The sequence below is a fragment of the Syzygium oleosum genome, unplaced genomic scaffold (genome assembly GCF_021117445.2).
Source record: "Syzygium oleosum isolate NSW1041296 unplaced genomic scaffold, Sole_v2.1 Sole_v2.04, whole genome shotgun sequence".
NCBI lineage: Eukaryota > Viridiplantae > Streptophyta > Magnoliopsida > Myrtales > Myrtaceae > Syzygium > Syzygium oleosum.
Window position 1 is genome coordinate 6,880,219 of NW_026607488.1, and position 21,565 is coordinate 6,901,783.

Consider the following 21,565-nt stretch of genomic DNA (forward strand, 5'->3'; position numbering starts at 1 on the left):
TCTGACACCACCAGCCCCCGTCATTTCCTCTCTTCTTCTTTTACTTTTCTTTTCTTCTTTTTCTATTCTTTTCTTCCCTTCTTCTTCTCCTTCGCTGGCTTGCCCCCGCTGCTTCTGGCTTCTACTCCTGCTTGTTGCTCGCTCGACCACCCCTTGCCAGCGACCAGCCCAGCCATCGCCGCCTACCGCCTTGCGCCGCCATCGCCTCGACTGAGCCGCGACCGCCGCTCGCTGGCCCAGCCCGCCTGTCGCCGGCCCTGCCTGCGCTGCACGCGAGCAGCAGCTTGCCGCTGCGTCCGCAGCGGTCCGGCGTTGCCTAGCCGTCCGCCAGCCTGTCCTCCGTCGCCCGCGAAGCCGCCGTGCCGCCTCCGGCCGCCGCTCGACCTCCTCTCCCCCTGTTTCTCTCTTCCCCGGCGCCTTCCCCGGCGCCTTCCCCTGGCTTCGCCACCGCCGCCGCGAGCCGCCGTTCCAGCCGCTGCCGCTCCGCCTTCGCCACCTAGTCTCTCCCCTCAGCCACCTCCGCCGCCCTGCCGCTCCCCCTTGGCCACCACCACCTCTCTTCCCCTGTTTTTCTTCCTCCTCGACACCTCCCCTATTTTGGGCTCTCCCCGGCGCCGCCTCGCCCAGCCGCCGCGCGCCGTCGTTCCGGCCGCCGCCACTGCTCCGTCCACCACCACCCAGCCCCCAGCGACCCTTTCCAGCCACTTGCAGCCGCTGTGCTCGCCGGGACCAGCCCAACCGCCGTTGTCGTCGTCGTCGCCCGAGCGTCCCGGGCGGTGGCCAAGCTCGCCTAGCTGCTGCCTAGTCAGTCCGAGCGTGCCCAGGCCGTGGCCGGACTGCCCCGGGCTGTGGCCGAGTCGCCGAGCCGTGTGCCAAGCCATGGCCGAGCCCCGCGCCCGTCGCGTCCTCGCCGTTACTGTTCATCCGGCCCGTTTTGAGCCCGTGCGGATTTTTCCCTGGCCAAACTTAGGTAAGTGACTTCCTAAACCCTACCTAGTACTTTGGGTATTTTATAGACTTGTTTAGGGTTTAGAACGGTTAGGGCACGGTTTAATTTAATTATATTACTATATAATTGTGTTAGTTGGATTTGATGAAATTATATGCATGTTTTGGATGTTCGTATGTGCCCGACTGAATGTCGAGTTTGTGGGTCGGTATGGCGTGTCGTGAATTGGATTGAATTGTGAATATGGATCGCTTGGTGTGGCGTGTCGGGAATTTGATTGAGTTGTGAATATGGATTGCTTGATGGAATTGGCGTGAAATTGATTGAATTGAATGGCGTGTGCATGCCTGTCGATTTTAAGCCCGGATTGATCGGAGGGCTACGGACTTGGGACGTGTTGACGGCGGTCCGTGTGAAGGCATGAATGGCCGGTGTGCCAAATGGATGCGGGCTTGAGACGTGTTGACGGTGGCCCGTTGAAGGTGTGTTGGACCGGGACGTGTTTACGTCGGTCATTGGAAATTGAGCCCGGATTGATCGGAGGGCTACGGACTTGGGATGTGTTGACGGCGGTCCGTGTGAAAGCACGAATGGCCGGTGTGCCAAGTGGGCCTGAGGCGCAGTGGCGCGGGCAGTGAGAATAGACTTGAGGTACAGTGGCGCGGGTTGTGAGAAAGATATTCGGCCATGCATGCGATTTGAGTGTGATTGAATTGATTGGTTGAGCGTGTGATTGAATTGGCTGGTTGGATGTGTGGTTGAGTTAATTGGATTGATTGAGTGCAAGTGTGGTTGGTGTTTGAGCGATTGTGATGTGTTATTAAATTACTATTATTGCATTATCACGTTGTAACTAACGTGCAGAGTTGGCATGGGCTTGATGACGAGGTAAGTACAATGATGTGAATTTTATATGTTATGGGGTAGATTGCGTGTACGACTTGTCTGGGTACGCATTGGCCTATGTGGGGTATAGGGGGTTGCTTATTGAGACTCGTTCTCACGGTTATTATATAACCATTTTCAGATCCGCGACCGTGATTGATTGGAGACGCCACCAGGGTATCTCGGGGATGGAGGACGGGTCAAGTTACCTCATATTTTGTGTGCCCCTCTTTTGTATAGCGAAGTAGGATATCCCACCATTGTTCCCTTTTGATGTTGTGTATTTGGAATTATTGTTTCGTGCTATTGTTATCCCTTGTCATTATTAATTGTCTGGGTTGTTTCTTTTTGTTTCCGCGCGTGTCTAATCTCTGATGTTTGGGTTGGGTCGGCGACGTGCCTGGGACGTCGCATTCAATGATCGACCATCGAGGGATGATCGCGCGCTCGTAGAGTGTGGGGCGTGATACTGTGTCCGTAAGAAATGAATTAGATGTGTGTGCTACGTGAGATTGGTGTATGAGAGATAAGAGGGCTGGCATGTGTGTAATTTATTGTCTTGGAAAAGAAAATTAAACTTCTTTGCTTTCGTGCCCACCAATGCTACACTCAATAAATTATATCTGGCGGTATTCTATGGTGACGACATCATCTCTTTCGAAAGTAACCGTTTGTGCTCACTTAGCAATCCATTAGTTTTTCCTTTGTTGGTTCACTTCATGAATAGTTGCGACAATTTCATCATAGGCGCTACAAATGTACCAAGAATTAGAATCATAATCTATTTTCTCTTAACATAAAATCTCCAGGACCTTCAAACATTAGAAAAAGAACCAGTTGTACAGAACTTTATCTCTTTGGAGTGGAATTCCATTTCTATTTTTCTCTGACAATGAACCAGACAAAAACTTGAATAGCAATTTCCTTACAGCCTCTATCAGCTATTACTGATCTTCAACTAAACTTCAGTCTAACATTCTTCTCCCACGACGGTAAACCTCCTCGGTAACGAGTTGAACTACTGATTCAGGGCTGCAGTAGGCGCACAAAGGAATAAAAGTTGTTCAAACGGAGAACAAAATGATATCAAAATGACATCATAATTGCTGATTCAACGTCTCCAACAAATGTAACCTGGATATCTTTAAACTCATACAAAAGAAAAAAGAGAGGATGAAAAAGGAAAAAACATAACAACAACCGAAGGTCTTTGATGGTGTGCCTTTAAGCAATTTTGTTTCCCCATAGAGTTCTTCCGGATAAGTTTATAGGATCTACTTATGTGACATATATGTACGGTCATGTGGTGATATAAGTTAAGTAATTTTATCACTCAACCTGGTAGAAATAAGTAATAGCATCAGTTGATCTACAGCTATACCAAATTTTCATCAGATGTTGCTCAATTTGAAGAAATTAAGATGCTCAAAAAAAAATTCAGGAACCAATTTGAAGTAGCTATTCTTGATGGAATGGACGAAATTGGATCTACCTGCCAGACTTGAGGATATCGTTCATCATCAATGTTTTGATCGACCAACATTTCAAATCTATGGATCTAATCTGAAATAAATGGAGCTTAATTTTGAGATAAGCAAAAAATATACAAGTTCAAAATTTCCATGTAAAATCTTGAAAAACTAGGGCATATTCTTAAAAAGTTTCTTTTAGTGATGTTCTAACAGAGACAATGTTAATCTGTTTGATTTTCTATATATAAAAAAATATCTGGAAAACTATTTTAAGTTATTTATCTTTACTACATATAATAGTAAGTGGTTATCCAATTCTTTGGGCATTATGTTCCTATTCATATTTAAACTAGTATAACACTCGTGAGACGTGGAAGTTAAAAATATTTTTTATTTTAAATTAAAGATCTTAAAAGATTTAAATTTCTATTAATATAGTGATTTTATTTATTTCAGGCCTCATTCCCAAAGAAAAACCCAAACTTTAGATTCAGTCCCAATTCTGCTAAAAACTTTTTTTGTTTAAAAGAAAAACCTGAACTTTAAGTTCAGTCCTTGAAACAACTTTAATCACGCTTCTTTCCCTTCATCAAAATCTTCATTATTCTTTTTGCTTGCCATTTTTCTCGTGTGCAATTATTTGTATGCACAAGTTTGCACTGCAGTAACTTTGAATCTCGATGTTGATAAACTGAATGACTTATATCTCATAATTTTGAGGGTAGTTAGCAATTAATCGAAAGAGAAGCATTACCCGTTAGTTTTCAGGTCCAACACCTTGGCATGTGAGACCTTTTTAAGAGCCTGTTCCCATGACTTCACTTGGTCATCGCCTACCCGAGTTTTGTGCCTGTCTCGCGCGCATCTATATAAGGGGCTTATGAGCTTAACATCATCAATCTCCGCATCATAAAGAATGGGGAGTATTCTCTTTTTACCCTTTGACTTCGACATGCAATTTACCATTTGCGAAAGTTCACCGAGACACCACTTACTGGAACCATAGCTCTTACAGAAATCGGGTATGTAGATGTAAGAGCCATAGATGTAAGATGTAAAACGGGTTGCATCTCTTCAACAATTCCATTAGTGAGCCTCCATTGATCACCGTCTTTATACACAGAAATTCCATTACGAACCAGGCTACCATAAATGGAATCGATAATGCTATGACGAGTGTCTGCTCCCCTAAAACTCAGCAACACATCGTACACTGGTGTTCTTTGGCAAAGCCAGGTCGATCTTGAAGCATCCAGTAACCTTTTCAAGATTGTGCAACCCTGGTCATCCCACTCCCAACTTTCTAAGCCCTTGATGCCCCTAATGGCTCTTATATTTGGACAAGCTTCTAGCTCAAGATGTTGTAGTTTATCCAACTTTGATAAGTTGGGTAATCTTTCCAATGAATTACAATGGGAAATTCGGAGGTACATCAAGGATTCCAATTCCGACAAACGTCGAATCTCAACTAGCTTATTCAAGCTGTTCAGATCCAAGCGCTATAGCCTCTTTAAGAGTGACAGACCAGGTATTTTCTGTAGGGATTGAAGCCTACTTATTTTCAATTCCCGCAAATGTATTAGGTCTTGAGAGAAAGGTGAGCTCGATATTGGATATCCAATGACACACAGATTTGACAAATTCTTTAAGTTGGAAAAGTCTGGCAATGGACTGATGCCTTTGAGTTTCGAGGCTGACAAATAAGATGGAAGCCGGTGGTCTTTCATCCAAGTTTCTTGTGGATCATTCCTCCAAGTTGAGCAAGGTTCCTCTATCAAAACGGTCAATCTAAACAATTCCAAATATTCTAAATTTACGAGGCTTGAGAGGTTAGGGTTAAACGAGAAGTCAAGAGCTTGAAGCTGAAGGTGTGTCAAACTTGATGGAAGAGCTGGCACTTCTCGAAGGTCACTTGAACCCAATCGAAGTGTCTGGAGATGAGAGAGAAGACCTATCACTCTCGGCAATCTAGAAACACAAGTATATGACAAATCCAATATCCTCAAACAGGACAGCTTTCCAATTTCCTCTAGGTTTTCATCTGTCAGATCCCAGCATTTCTTGGCGTGTAGCTCCTCAAGCATCAAAGGTCCGCCGATAGTTTGAGGAAACTTCTTTATTAACGTATAACCTATTCTCATCACCCTTAGTTTCTTTAGCTTTCCGATGGAAATAGGTAGTAACCAAATTCCTGATTTGGATAGATCCAACTCCACCAACATTTGTAACTCCCCCGTGGAGTGTGGAAGCTTCTTTATTTCCACACATCCTCGTTAAGATAAGTGTGTAAGTTTCACCAACCCTCCAATAGACTTTGGAAGTTGGTTGATTCCAGGTTGGTCGTCTAATACAAAACTCGACAAAGATTTCAAATTACCAAAACTCTTTGGAAGCTTCAATGATTGAAAATTTTGGGGCATGATAATTTGTGTCAAAGAATGTAGAGAACCAACTTCTTCGGGCAAATCTTGAAGAGAACTACACCCCTTGATATTCAAAGTTTTCAGGAGTTTAAGCTTACCGACGGAGCAGTCAATTGTTATAAACTTGGTACACCGAGCAAGTATTAACATCTCCAAAGACATGAAGTTAGAGAAGTCAGGTGTCCTTGTCAGCTTTGTGCAACTCGTTAAATCCAGAACTTTCAGTTTTTTTGTCATATGCTGAAAAGAAATTAAATTAAATAGAATGAACGCATCAATCATCCTAGGACATATATATGGAGGGAAAGTTAACCTGATTATCCTCATTTTTATAATTCAATATAATATTATGGTAACTGCAAATAGCGCAACTTAATGAAGAAGAAAATGTAAAAGATTGAATCAGATCACGACTGCAATTGCTAATAAGTTTGCTGAAGGAGAGAAAGTTGAAGAAACAGAAGTTCGAAATGGGATAATTGAAGAAGAAATTTATCAACAAATGGATTTACTTTGGCTATATGACTTGGAAATCGTACAATAAAACATACAACTTAATCAAGATGACGTGATTCTGTTGATGTATTGATCAATTTACAAAGATAGCCTAGACTCCTCTCGGATTAATGTTTTACGAGTCTCAAGTAAGTTTTTAATAGGAGTTAGTTAAAGTTTGTGGCCGTAAATATGTCCAGGGATGATTATCTCTGAAAAATGCAGAGATAAAGTTGCATGTATAAGTCGGTGGGTTGAGCCTATGAATAGGCTTGGGATGTTTGGTCATGTACACAAGAGACCAACTAGCAACACCAAATTTCGACAAAAACTAGGTTTGCTATAAGGCTCGGGTCTTTGGTCATTAATAGACCTGTCAAATTGGGTGTTAAACCCATTTGTGACCCATTTAAAAAATAAATGGATTATATATAGGTTCCTTCAGTTTTGAAAAGCTTACCTTAAAGAGGTTTTAAAATTTAATGTCTAAAATAAATGGGCTCCAATGGGTTAAGCTTAGAACCCATTTTCAACCTACTATGCCCACACACACTCTATTCCTTTTTACCCTTATAAAATTTTTTTTTTTTAAATTGAAATTATAATTATTTTTTTCTTTCCTTTTTCCCTTTTTTTCTTTTTCTTTTTCCTTCTTTCTCGGCCGGCCACGGCGACTGCTGGCGACCGGCCACAAGCGAGGGATGAGCTTACTGACCTTGGGCGAGGCTCGAGCCTCGTTAATCTAGCGAGCCTGAGGCCTCATCAATCTTAGGCGACGCTCGGGCCTCGCCAATCTGGCGAGCCTCGAGCTCCCCGGCCTTGCGTGAGCTCGACCTCGTTGGATTTGGTGAGGTGGGGCCTTGCCTGAGGCTGGCTCGGCTAGGCTCACCGGAATAGGGCGAGCTCATTCCTTGCTTGCTTGTGGCCAGCTCACCGGAATCAGGAGAGGGAATGAGTAGTTTTTGTTGGTCTGTGCGTGTAAAGTCCACAAGCTTGCCTATTTATAGTCACATTTCCTCCGACTCGACAATCAAACTATATTTGCATTGTCAGAGATATTTTTTTTTTGGCTTTCATTCGATGCTACTCACTTCCCCAATCACAAGTAGACTAGAGTCTTGGAGACATTCAAGAGGATTCTAGATTTTTAGAAAATTGATCGAATTTTAACAAGGTCAATCGTATGGGGTAATGATAGAAAGAAGTAAATATATATTTTTCTTCTATCATGGCCTCATTCACCATGAGTAAGGTAATGCCAGAAAGAAGTATATAGAAAAAAGCATATCGTACCTTCATTTGGTTTCACCCACCCCACCCATCATCAATATTGCTATTTGAAAGGTCGAGCATGACCAAATTACTGAAGTGAAAGTTATTTGCAGGGAAAGTCGGTTGCCACATTTGCCACGAAAGCCAACTTAGCTCTGAAGGAAGATTATTGAAGTTGCCATAGAAATCAATGCATTTCACTCGGAGGAACCTTAGTCTTGGCAGAGCAGCTAATTCTTTGGGTGCAAAGTTGCGGCTGCAACCATCGGAAGTCAGGCTTAGTGCTTCTACATCTTCATTTCTCTACCAAGAGAGACTCAAGATTAATTCAGAGCACGACACCGAACACTCTTACAGAGCTATAAAGAAAGGAAGCATATGTATATTGGTAAACATTTTCTCCAACAGTAAACCTACCATGGGACATGCCTTTTCCTAACAAGTAGACTTATATGTTTACATTCACACCATTAACGAAAGCTTTCAGTTTCCATTTGAAGATACTGCAAGAGACAGTTTTGGAAGGGAAATAGTAAAAACAATTACAATGAAAAGTGAAAAAAGAAAAAGTGGGGAATGCGACAAACGCATGTTCATGTTGTGCTCTGTGACTCCAGACAATAAAAGGTTGGAGGCCCGTGCAATGTGCGGGTGTTAGTGGTCTGCCCTAAGAATCAATCAAGATTGATACTCTAATATTAGTTGTGGATTAGGTTGTGTCTGAAAATCAACCTTCACTATACTTAGGTAGTCATAATGTCTTGCTAGATACCGCTTATGATTTGTGGGCCAAAAAGAGTTTTGAGCATACTGCTAATGTTTAGTGAACCTACAGGGTCGCACACAATAGCGAACGGACTTAATATTTTCTGTGTGCCTTGATCTACTTAAGAAGTAGATTTTAATTTATTTTCTTATTTAAATTATCTATGCGGTCGTGCGCGTTATGAGATAACGATTAAACGTACGATTAAAGGTGGATGGTTTGGCGGGCCCAAATCGCCCGGCCCACTTCTTTTAATTCCACTGGATAATGAGGCTGTATAAATAGATAGAGAATCGTTCTCTGTCTAGGGTTTTTCGACAGAGTATCGAAAATCAAAAGGCGTTCAAGAAAAAGGAACTTCAGGATCTTTCGCTAGCATGTGGATCGTTGGAGAATTCCGTTCGTGTGTGTGGATACCGGTAGAGGCGTAACACTTGGGGCACTAATCCAGACACAATCGGTTGCCGATTTATCTTCGATCTGCAAAAGGTACGTTTCGAATTTCCTTTTCGATTTCAATATACACATGGATCCTGTCTAGGGTTCTATATTCTACTGCGTTGTTTTTCGTTGATGAACCCTTCAGTGGTATCAGAGCTACTTGTGATATATTGAACTTGAATCGGAAACCCTAGTTGTTGATACATATGATGTATGCCTGAAGTGAGTCTAAATTAGGGTTAGATGAATTTGAAATACGAATTGATATGATCAATTGAGAACGAACGAGGCGGAGACGGCGGCGCGTCTGGGCCTGTTGCCCGAGGCGGAGACGGCGGGCGGAGACGGCGGCGCGTCTGGGTCTGTTGCCTGAGGCGGAAACGGCAGCGCGACTAGTCATCCGGTGCGTCGAGGACTCGAGGCGTTCAGCCAGATGCGTACGGTGAGGGTGCGGGAGGCGGCAGCGACGGATAGTCTCTCGAGAACACAGAATTGAGAATTCTGTCTAGTTTTCGGGGCTCTCCTCAGAAAACAGAATTGAGAATTCTGTCTAGTTCTCGAGACCGCCGTAAGGGGCTCTGCCCCTTGACTCCGCGAGGGGCGCTGCCCCTCGACCCCGCAAGGGGGCGCAACCCCCTTGACCCCTGCATGGAATTGGTTGTTCTCGTATGATTAATGTACCTTTGTTATTATAAGTGATGTTTCGTTTATATTTATAACATGCATACATTCATCGCTAAATAAACATTAAGAGTCCCTAATAAAATTAAGTAATAATATGATGCCTTTCCAATCATACACCTATTAAGACTTGAATCGTCAATAGATGGGCCTGCATGGAATTGGTTGTTCTCGTATGATTAATGTACCTTTGTTATTATAAGTGATGTTTCGTTTATGTTTATAACATGCATACATTCATCGCTAAATAAACATTAAGAGTCCCTAATAAAATTAAGTAATAATATGATGCCTTTCCAATCATACACCTATTAAGACTTGAATCGTCAATAGATGGGCCTGCCAAAGCAGGGTGTCTTTAACTATTTGAGTAAAATAGGATGGATAATGGTTATCCATAAGTCAAGATTGGTTTACTTAACGAGGCTATCAAAACAGTTTTGGGCCTTGAGGCATAGTGTTTGGGGATAAGATATGAGATGTCAACCCCAACAACCAAGAGTTGTATTCGATACAATTGACAAAGAGTTGTCTACCTAAATAACTTAGTCTTGAGTGGTAAGCCAAAGTTTACTCGAGTCTTGGTAAAATATGGATCTTGGTCCACTATACTTATTGGGACACATGTTATAAAAGTATAGTGGGAGTTTATTATAAATAATATTAATGAACAATTCACTTTGCATATTTGTTGTAGATAATGGCAAATAGCTCTGCATCACACTTTTCACTGCGATTTGTCCTTGAGAAGGAAAAATTGAATGGTTCAAACTTTTTGGACTAGTATAGAAGCTTGAGAATTGTTCTCAAGCAGGAGAAAAGGGATTATGTCCTGGAGAAACCACTTCCTCAGAAGGCACCTCCTTTCAACGCTCCCCATGCTGAAAGGAAAGCTTATCAGAAGCATAAAGATGATGCATTGGATGCATCATGTCTAATGTTAGCTACCATGAACTCAGACCTTCAGAAGCAGTTTGAGAACGTGGATGCCTATGATATGATCATGAGCCTGAAAAATTTGTTTCAGGAGCAGGCACGCACTGAAAGGTACCAAACGGTAAAGACCTTAATTGAGTGCAAACTAGCGAGTGAGAGCTCAGTTAGCCCACATGTCATAAAGATGATAGGTTATATTAAAAACCTGGAGCGACTGGGCTCTCCCATTAGCCAAGAGTTGGCTACTGACATTATTCTTCAGTCATTGTCTCAAGATTATGACACGTTTGTTATGAACTATAACATGCATAATCTTGACTAAACTGCATGGGATGCTCAAAACTGCTGAGCAGAATATCAAGAAGGACCCTACCCCTAATGTTCTCATGGTTCAAAAGGGGAAAGGCTTTAAGAAGCCAGGTAAGGTCAAGGGTAAGGGCAAGGGCACTAAGCCCAAACCCAAATCCAAGACCAAACCGGGTCCAACTACTGATGTTGTATGCTTCCATTGTGGTGAGAATGGACATTGGAAGAGGAATTGCAAGAAATATTTGGAGGACCTGAAGAAAAAGGGAAGTGAGACTTCCGATTCAGGTATTTATGTTATAGAAGTAAATGTTACTACTAGTTTTACTTCATGGGTATTGGATACCGATTGTGGTACTCACATTTGTATGAATGTGCAGGGACTAAAACGAAGTAGAACACTTGCAAAAGGTGAAGTGGAACTACGAGTTGGAAATGGAGCAAGAGTTGCTCAATTAGCCGTATGAACATATGATGTAGCTTTACCTTCTGGCATGATTTTAGAACTGAATAGTTGCTACTATGTACCTGCTATACGCAGGAATATTATTTCTGTTTCTTGTTTGGACAAGGAAGGTTTCTATTTTGATATAAAGAACAATAGTTGTTCGTTTTATCTTAATGGATTATTTTATGGTAGCGCCCATATTGTGGATGGGATATATGTTCTAAATCTTGATGTGCCAATCTATAATATAAATACAAAAAGGTTTAAATCTAATGATTTGAATCCAACCTACCTATGGCATTGTCGATTAGGCCACATAAATGAAAAACGAATTCACAAGCTTCATAGCGATGGATTGTTAAATTCATTTGATTTTGAATCATTTGATACATGTGAATCTTGTTTAGTTGGAAAAATGACAAAAGCTCCTTTTACTAATCAAAGTGAGAGGACAAAAGAATTATTGGCCCTTATACATACTAATGTGTGTGGATCACTAAGTTTATAGCCAGAGGAGGTTATCAGTACTTCATTACATTTACTAATGATTTCAGTAGATATGGATATGTTTACTTGATGAAACATAAATCCGACTCCTTTGAAAAGTTCAAGGAATTTCAGAATGAAGTACAGAATCAACTTGGCAAGAATATCAAGGCTCTTCGATCTGATCGAGGAGGAGAATATTTAAGCCAAGAGTTCAATGACCATCTCAAAGAGTGTGGAATTGTTTCACAGCTCTCTCCCCCTAGAACACCATAATGGAATGGTGTCTCTGAGAGGAGAAATCGAACTTTGTTAGACATGGTTCGATCAATGATGAGTCATTCAGATCTTTCATTATCTTTCTGGGGATATGCACTCGAGACAGCTGCGTTTACACTAAATAGAAGTCCATCAAAAGCTGTAGAGAAGACACCATATGAGATGTGGACAGGAAAAGTTCCTAGTATGTCTTTTCTAAAGATTTGGGGTTGTGAAGCTTATGTAAAACGTTTACTTTCTGATAAGCTTGGACCCAAATCTGATAAATGCTTCTTTGTGGGATATCCTAAAGAAACGAAAGGATATTACTTTTACAATCCATCAGAGAACAAAGTGTTTGTTGCTCGAAATGGTGTCTTTTTAGAGAAAGAGTTTCTTACTAAAGGAACAGTGGGAGTAAGGTAAACCTTGAAGAAGTTATTGTGCCACAAGAGGGTGTTCCAGTTCATGAGGAACCTCAATTAGATCTACAAAGAGTTGTAGAGTCTACTCCAGTGACACCTATAGTTCGTAGGTCTGAAAGAAGACATCGTGAGCCTATGATATATGGTTTTCACGTGACAGAACACCGTCATCTATTGTTAATAGAAAATGACGAACCTACGACCTATACAGAAATTATGATGGGCACAGACTCCGATAAATGGCTTCAGGCCATGAAATCCGAAATGGACTCAATGTATCAAAACAAAGTTTGGACTTTGATTGATCCACCCGAAGGTGTCAAACCTATAGGGTGCAAATGGGTTTTCAAGAAGAAAACTGATATGGATGGAAATGTTCACATCTATAAAGCACGGCTAGTAGCTAAAGGTTTCAAACAAACTCATGGTATTAACTATGACGAGACCTTTTCGCCAGTGGCCATGCTTAAGTCCATTCGGATTATCCTAGCATTTGCTGCATATTATGACTATGAGATATGGCAAATGGATGTAAAGACGGCTTTCCTTAACGGAAAACTAGAAGAAGATGTGTATATGACACAACCTGAAGGCTTTACATCACCAGATAATACTGGAAAGATATGCAAGCTTCAACGTTCTATTTATGGATTGAAGCAGGCATCACGGAGCTGGAATATTCGTTTCGATGAAACTGTCAAAGAGTTTGGCTTCATCAGAAACAAAGAAGAAGCTTGTGTATATAAGAAGTCTAGTGGGAGTGCAATTGTGTTTCTAGTGTTGTATGTGGATGACATACTACTCATTGGAAACGACATTCCTATGCTTCAGTCAATTAAGACATCGCTAGGAAAATTTTTCTCCATGAAGGACATGGGAGAAGCAAACTATATCTTGGGGATCAGGATCTATAGAGATATATCTAAGAGACTTATTGGATTGAGTCAAAGTACAGATGTTGACAAAGTCATCAACAGGTTTAATATGCAAGACTCCATGAAAGGTTTTCTCCCGATGACACATGGCATAAGTCTTAGCAAGACTCAGTGTCCTTCAACACAAGATGAGCGAGACCGCATGAGTAGGATTCCTTATGCATCAGCTGTGGGATCCATCATGTATGCTATGTTATGCACTCGTCCCGATGTTGCTTATGCATTGAGCATGACAAGTAAATACCAGTCAGATCCAGGGGAACCTCACTGGATTGCTGTCAAGAATATTCTTAAGTACTTGAGAAGAACTAAGGATTTATTCTTAATCTATGGAGGTGAGGAACAGATCACTGTAAATAGTTACACTGATGCTAGTTTCCAAACCGACAAAGATGACCTTCGATCGCAATCAGATTTTGTCTTTTGCGTGAATGGTGGAGCAGTGTGCTGGAAGAGTTCCAAGCAAGACACTCTTGCAGATTCAACGACAGAAGCTGAGTATATTGCTGCTTCAGAAGCATCAAAGGAAGCTATTTCGATTCGAAAGTTCATAGAAGAACTGGGAATCAGTCCCACTAGTTCGATTCCAGTGGACCTCTATTGTGACAGCAATGGGGCCATAGCTTTGGGTAAAGAACCTAGGTCTCATCAGAAGACCAAACACATACTCAGGAAGTATCATCTCATTCGAGAATTCATTGAAAGAGGTGATGTCAAGATGTGCAAAGTTGCAACGGAGTTGAATACAGCTGATCCGCTGACGAAGGCTCTTCCACAACCTAAGCATGAGCGTCATTGTAACGCTTTAGGCCTTAGACACATTAGTGATTGGTCTTGATGTGAGTGGGAGTATATGTGATATACATTTTCATTGTTCATTAATAAAATATATATTATATTTGATTTCGATTTAATTTGAGTATATAATTGAATGCGAAATCTTTATCCCCTGAATATTGAATATCCTTAATAGATAATCAAATACGTGATTTGATAATGAAACTCTATTAATAGAGTAGATATTAATATTCTAAATGTTCCAAGTCAATTGCCATTGTGTTTAGAGGAATGATTTGGAAGGCAAGAAATGATTTTGTGTTTAGAGGAAAACCCCCAATTCCGAGTTCCATAATTGAGTCCGCAAGACATATATTGCAAAATTACAGGAAGTGGAACCATCAAAATACTAGTCTGCGTGCAGAACAGAATCCTTTACTGCGTGCAGAAAAGAACCTTGTACCTCTGTTCTGGAAACCACCGAAGAGAAACTGCTTCAAAATCAACATAGATGGATCTTACCTTGAAGATGCAGCAGCAGGAGCGGTTTCTGGAATCCTCAGAAACGAAGCTGGATCTTTGCTGGACGGCTTCGCCAAGACAGTCCCTGCAATCTCGCCGCTGCACACCGAACTGCAAGCCTTGCTGCATGCCCTGTCTTTCTTCATTGACAGAAGATCGCAGGAAATTGTGATAGAAACAGACTGCCTTGAGGTAGTGAAGAAACTGCACAACCAGACAGAAGTCGGCTGGGAAGAGGAATGCTTTATTAAAGAAGCGCACCTGCGTATGGCCCATTTCACAAACCTAACTGTGACCCATTGCAATCGATCCGCGAATCAAGTTGCTGATTGGGTCGCCAAGGCGCAACGGACAAATTCTCTATTTTCTTCTTGGCTAGCCCGTCCCCCTCAACCTTTATGGGAACTGTTATGTTTTGATGCCCCTTCGCCGGGTTGTAGTTTCATGAACACTTAATTTCCAATCAACTCGTATCTTTTTAGACCAAAAAAAAAAAATTGCCATTGTGCATTGGGAGGCAAATGGTGTTTGAGACTAGCATGTGAGTCAACTGATGACCAAGTTTCACGGGTCATGAATATAGAGATATAAAGTTGATCACATGGAATACATGTTAGAGAACATTGTATTGGACAGACCTACTATGAGAATACTGTAGGATTGTTATATAATGTCATCAGTATTTCTCATCACAACTATAGAGTATAGTCCTTTGACCTGAGTCTGCCATGGTTTCCTAGACGTGGATTGGCATGCTTTAACATTGCCAAACGTCAGCCGTAATAGGTGATTATAAAGGTAATGGCTGGGCATGTCATGAATCGTGCTGAGTGATGTGAGTAGACAAGATGGGATTTGTCCCTCTCATATAACGAGGGTATGATTTCCTGGCCTCCCGTAGAGTTGAGACTGTGAAATGCATGGCCATGTTCAAGTGAGTTGAAGAGTCAACTACTTGTTTTGACAGTCTAACTGCGGTATCGGGAAAATGAGTTTAAGCTATATAAGGATGACACTTGTCCTACCTTATGCTTAACTCGGAAATCATGTGACAAAGGGACTTAGTTTATATGATTGGTTCTAGTGCAAGTGGGAGATTGTTAGTGGTCTGCCCTAAGAATCAATCAAGGTTGATACTCTAATATTAGTTGTGGATTAGGTTGTGTCGGAAAATCGACCTTCACTATACTTTGGTAGTCATAATGTCTTGCTAGAGACCGCTTATGATTTGTGGGCCAAAAAGAGTTTTGAGCACACTGCTAATGTTTAGTGAACCTACAGGGTCACACACAATAGCGAACGGACTTAATATTTTCTGTGTGCCTTGATCTACTTAAGAAGTAGATTTTAATATATTCTCTTATTTAAATTATCTATGCGGTCGTGTGCGTTATGAGATAACGATTAAACGTACGATTAAAGGTGGACGGTTTGGCGGGCCCAAATCGCCCGGCCCACTTTTTTTAATTCCGCTGGATAATGAGGCTGTATAAATAGATAGAGAATCGTTCTCTGTCTAGGGTTTTTCGACAGAGTATCGAAAATCAAAAGGCGTTCAAGAAAAAGGAACTTCAGGATCTTTCGCTAGCACGTGGATCGTTGGAGAATTCCGTTCGTGTGTGTGGATACCGGTAGAGGCGCAACACTTGGGGTGCTAATCCAGATACAATCAGTTGCCGATTTATCTTCGATCTGCAAAAGGTACGTTTCGAAATTCTTTTTCGATTTCAATATACACATGGATCCTGTCTAGGGTTCTATATTCCGCTGCGTTGTTTTTCGTTGATGAACCCTTCAGCAGGCTCTAGTCAAATTACAATGTGCAAAATCAAAAGCTGATTTATATGTGAATTTCAATGGCGATATATTTAATCTCTGTAATTTCCATATTAGATATCTAAGCGACAATCACATAAAGACATTGGAACAATTGGGTACATCAAATTCTCTTAAATAAAGAAAATATCAGGTTATGACGTCCTTCTTTTCCTTTCTGATGAATTTAAGGGAAATGGGTTCTTTGGTAGTTTTAGACAGGAGAGTAAATGGTTGTTAAGTAAAGGAATTGAATATGCAGGTTCTTGAAATTAATGGTTGCAGGAATGCAAAAGGTACGAGAATTTAGAGTTGCAGAAAAAGTAAATTTGTAAGGAATTTAAAGACGAAAGTAAATGCAAAGGAACAGATGTTCTGTTGATTGATTGTCTGTGTGTAGAGTTTATGAGGATTACAATGTGGACTTTTATATGACACTAAGTTATTTACAAATAGTTATGTATTTTGAATCCACAGTTAACTTTAAAAAAAAAAACTTCCTAGCACAATCTACGGTTACCGATAGCAATTATGCTTTTGAAGATTCTAGACCTGATTCTAAATCATTTCTCCATTTCCCATTTTCTACATTTCAATAAATATAATTAGCATCTCAAGTCCAATCTTCTTTAGCACGTGAAATGGTGCTTTGTTGTTTCAGAATTTCCAGAAAACTATATTCTGTTCTCCAGAATCTAGATCACAAAACTAACTATTAGGCAATCTATCTTGTTTCTCCTCACCAATTTACAAGACCTTTTGACCCAAATGTTTGAGAGAGCTATCTCACTCACAAGACTAATGGAAAGTAAACAAAGCTAACTATTAAATAAAATAAAAAATTCAAGAAGTTTCTCCTTCCAAATAGAAATTATGTGACCTACTCTTTCTATTTACCTCTTTTCTCTCAAGGAGTTTTACAGCATCCTCGTGAGTCCACACTCTACTAAATTTGTGAGGATATTCTTCAAATATGATGTGCCTTCCCAGATGTCGAACTTGGTCATGCATCCAAAACTTATTATCTCTAATTTTTATCAAGGACCACAGGCGAAGGACACTAATTGCACCGTGAGGATGGTAATTACAGTTATCCCACATGATAACTTGATATGTTCTGTCGTTGTTGGTGAAAAAGCAATATCCAGAAATACTTCTTTATGCTTAGGCTCCAATCCTTCACAACTTATCATTAGTGCATTTCGGACATCCTTAAAAGGAGCTTCATCTAATTGCTTCAATGTCTCTTCCCATAGCTTTCTTTTATCACCATGTGGCTCTAGGGCAACGCCATTGCAAAAAAGAAATGAACCTATCACCTCGATAGCCAAAGGAAGCCTAGCCACTTTATGAATGATATCTTTTGAAAGAGCATCATAATCTTCTATAGGAGAGTCCTTTCTAAAAGCATGTTTATAAAACAACTTAAGTGCTCGATCAAATTCCATTTCATGAATTTCATAACACGAAATTCCTTTGGGTTGATTAGGGACCTTTTTACTGGATGATTCCACTTGAGTCATCAAAATACTTTCGTCTCTAGTTGTGATAAAGATCCTACTACCAAAACCAAACCAATTAGATTTTCCGGCTAGCTTTCCGAGTTGCTCTTTCTTGTCTAGATCATCAAGAACAATGAGGACTTTTTTAGTACTACATACTCTCTTGATTAATTTCATCCCATCTCCAACGTCTTTAATTGGGCCAGTCTTCATAGAACCAACAAATCTTGATAATAACTTTTTTTGCAAGTTTACAAGACCAAGTTGTGATGATTCTCGAATGTCGTTGAGAAAACAAACGCCCTCAAAGTGAGAGGACAATTTGTTGAACACAACCTTCGCAAGTGTTGTTTTACCGACACCACCCATTCCATGTATCCCAACGAAACGTACACCACCAGAGTCAACATCCAACTTTTCTATTATGGCTTTTATCTGATCATGATCTTCAACCAACTGTTCAGGCACATCCACATGTTTGCCACTAAGCTTACGCAAAACCTCTTCAACAACCAATTCAATTTGTTCTCAGTGGCTGTAGTAAAGTAGGAAGAAGTGTCAGGATGATATAAATTAAGAGGTCCTACTTGATTATATTATTTTTTCTTCCTCAAAATATCCTCTATTAGTTATTCAACAAATATTCTATCAGTGGACAAATTGCCTGATTAATAAATTACTTTATATTTTACATATTTCAATTGTAATATTTGAATCTCTTCTACCTTACAAACAAATTTACTGCCAAAAAACTTCAAATCTTGAAATATATTTCTCTTTCCACATATATGTGTTCAATACTCTTCATATTGTGTCAATAATATTTTTTGCTTGAATTAATAATTCTAATATTTCATAATTGAGAAATTTTGTAAAATCTTTTAAAAATTCATTTTTTTTGCATAGATGCATGATGCACGCACTTTTGTAATGTTAATTACAAACTCTTTTTAGGAAAACTTCTAATCATGTCTTGGTATGATTTTAAAATTGCATCACTCCTATTGATTCAACAATTTAACACTCATTTGTTATTGAACAAAACTTTGTGATTACGATGGGAGATGAAACATACATAAAATCGCGTGACTATACTTGTTAAGTAAAACAGTCGTTAAGTAAAATAATGGTCTTACCTGCGGTGCTTTAAAAACATTAGCCACATTCTATTTTCTTTTGTGAATACTCAGGTTTTGGGTCTAGCTTTCATTAGTTCTAATGCAAGTCTCATATAAAAATGCCCACATGCTTTATGTTTGGAAATTTCGAGGGACAAACTTACATCCGATGAAATGTAAATATTGTGCTTATTGACCATGAAAAGTTGACGAAAGTTACCCTTTGCCTTTAAGATCCCGTCCAACTATACGCCCAACCTCTTCAAGGGCACTTTTCCACCGCTTCAATCCATCAGAGCCGAACTTCTTGTCGTGCTTGAGCATGGCTTCTCTGTACAAATTGGTTTTGACCTTCACATCATCAATCTCTACATCATAAAAAATGGGGATGATCTCTTTCTTCCAATCTGATTTTAAAATGCATTCTACCATTCGGGCAACCTCATGGAGACAACATGAACTAGAGACAAAGTTCTTAGAGAAGATGGGTACGTAAATCTGAGACTCATTAAGTGCCTTCAAAAGACCTTCACTGATTTTTTCACCGTCTTCGAGCTCTTCACTGTCGAGGAAAACATGGATTCCTGCACCTATCATTCTGCGGTAAAGGCAATCAGTGAAGGTTAGGCGCACGTCCTTTCCCCTGAAACTCAAAAATACATCGTGCTCGTATTCTGGCTCATTTTCCATGCTTAGTATTGCTTCCGAGCTCCTCGTCCTGTTGATTTTGGTCAGTTGTCTCAGAACCCTGCCGTATTTATAGGCTTGAACCTAATGAGACATGGAGATAGGAAAACCATCAAACAAGCACAACCAATTGCATCAAACATTTATATGTGCAAGTTTCTTTCTCGTGTCCTGACGTCAATCAGGATATGAATACTCAGCAGTTAGTAAAGTAGACTACATACTTAGAGTCTGCAGAGCGCAACGAAGTTCAGACAGTGATGAAAGGGACGCCTCGATGGACTCCAATTTGCAGCTGATCATCTACGCTGCAGTCACCAACAAATCCCAAAACAAGCAGTCTTTGAACCACGGCCTGTAAGAAGAGCTTATTTGAGAAGAGATTTAGCGAAAGGATATCTGCTATCGCTTCTCAAGGACAGTTGAGTTTTGGTTCTGCGATTGCTCTCAATGCGAAGAAAACATCGAGAACGCGGGGACGATGAGGCTGAATTTCTGTGAGAGAGAGGATAGAAATAGATGAAACAGAGGAACGAACAACTAGAGTAGGTGAGGTAATAAAATATGCATACCACTAAAGAAGTTTATCATCTTTTTGCTGAAGAATATCATCTTTCACTGTTGTTAACATGCACAATCATCGCTGCCGTCCAAGGTATTTTATAATGTCTGGTTCTGGACATTTTTCGATGAACTTGTACCCTTCTCATAACAATTTAAATCAATAATTTATTTCACACTTTTTCTCTCTTTATCGAAATCTTCTTCGTTCTTTTTTGCGTGCCATTCTTTCGTATCCTTTGTTTTAATCCTAAACAATAATACACCAATTCAGAATGGAAAAAAGTTTAATGAAAAAATTATTAGAATATTTAAATATTAAATTATCCTTTTATTTATCAGATTTTTTTCATTCTCTTATGAAACCACGGGAACTGGTTCAGTAGTGTGGAAACTGTCTTTTCATATTTAAAGCTAAAAATCATGATACTTTGTCCCCTTGAGTCAAACTTCTTCAAAAGAAGTTGATTGAACATTTTAAAACTATGTCCGCACTTGTTTTAAACTCCACTAGGAATGTAGATAGGCTATTTCAATCAGATTTTGACTAAGCACAGAGAGAGAAGCAACTTACTTTAAACTTTCATAAAAAACTTGTGTTGATGTGACATGAGTGAGCGAAAGAAAGCTCTTGTGAGTGTGCTGTGTCTGTAAGAACGAGTGAATTAGATGTGTGCCGCGTGGGTCTGATGAATGGGAAATAGGAGAGCTGGTCTGCGTGTAATTTATTCCCTTGAGAAATAAAATCGAACTTCTTCGCTTTCATGTCCATCAATGCTAAACTCAACAAGTAGTATCCAAGCTTTTTCTGTTCAACAAGTGATATCATAACAATATGGTCGAGACCGTCCATATGTTATTAGACTGTATATAAAGCTACCTACAAAATTCAATATCCTTTAGAAAATCAGAGAAATAATTATATTTTCAAATGAAATAGGAAAAAGGAGGCTGGTGAAAGATATCGAAATCAGTATATATTATTAAAATATATTTCGAATTTAAATTCGAAATAAAAATCTAAATATTTCGAATTGATATTTTGCGGACGTTCGAAATCGAGCAAAAGGAAATATTGAAAATTTAATTTCCTAAGGTGCGAGAGTTGGCAGCCAACAAAAGAAGTAAAAAAATAAACACAAAAGGAGAAAAAGGAAAGTTGACTTCTTTGACCAAATCCCGCTTGGATTTGTCCCTGGCGGTGGCTTTTATATATATATTCTCAAGGGTTGTGGTCCGGGGCAGAGACGAATGCAGAGTGGATCGTCATGCCTTGTTTTGCCGCTGAAGCTGAGGTTTACTTGCGAGCAGATGATAATGGTGTGACATCCACGTTTGGTTCTTGTTCGTGAATTACATCAAAAAAGAATTAGTGTTCAAGCGAAAATTTTATGATAAGATTTGT

At 40.1% G+C, this 21,565-nt stretch overlaps 1 pseudogene; it reads right to left on the minus strand.

Moving 5' to 3' along the window:
• Nucleotides 1–2,799: 2,799 nt before the first annotated feature.
• Nucleotides 2,800–20,240, minus strand: LOC115674305 (disease resistance protein L6-like; annotated as a pseudogene).
• Between the last annotated feature and the right edge of the window lie 1,325 nt (nucleotides 20,241–21,565).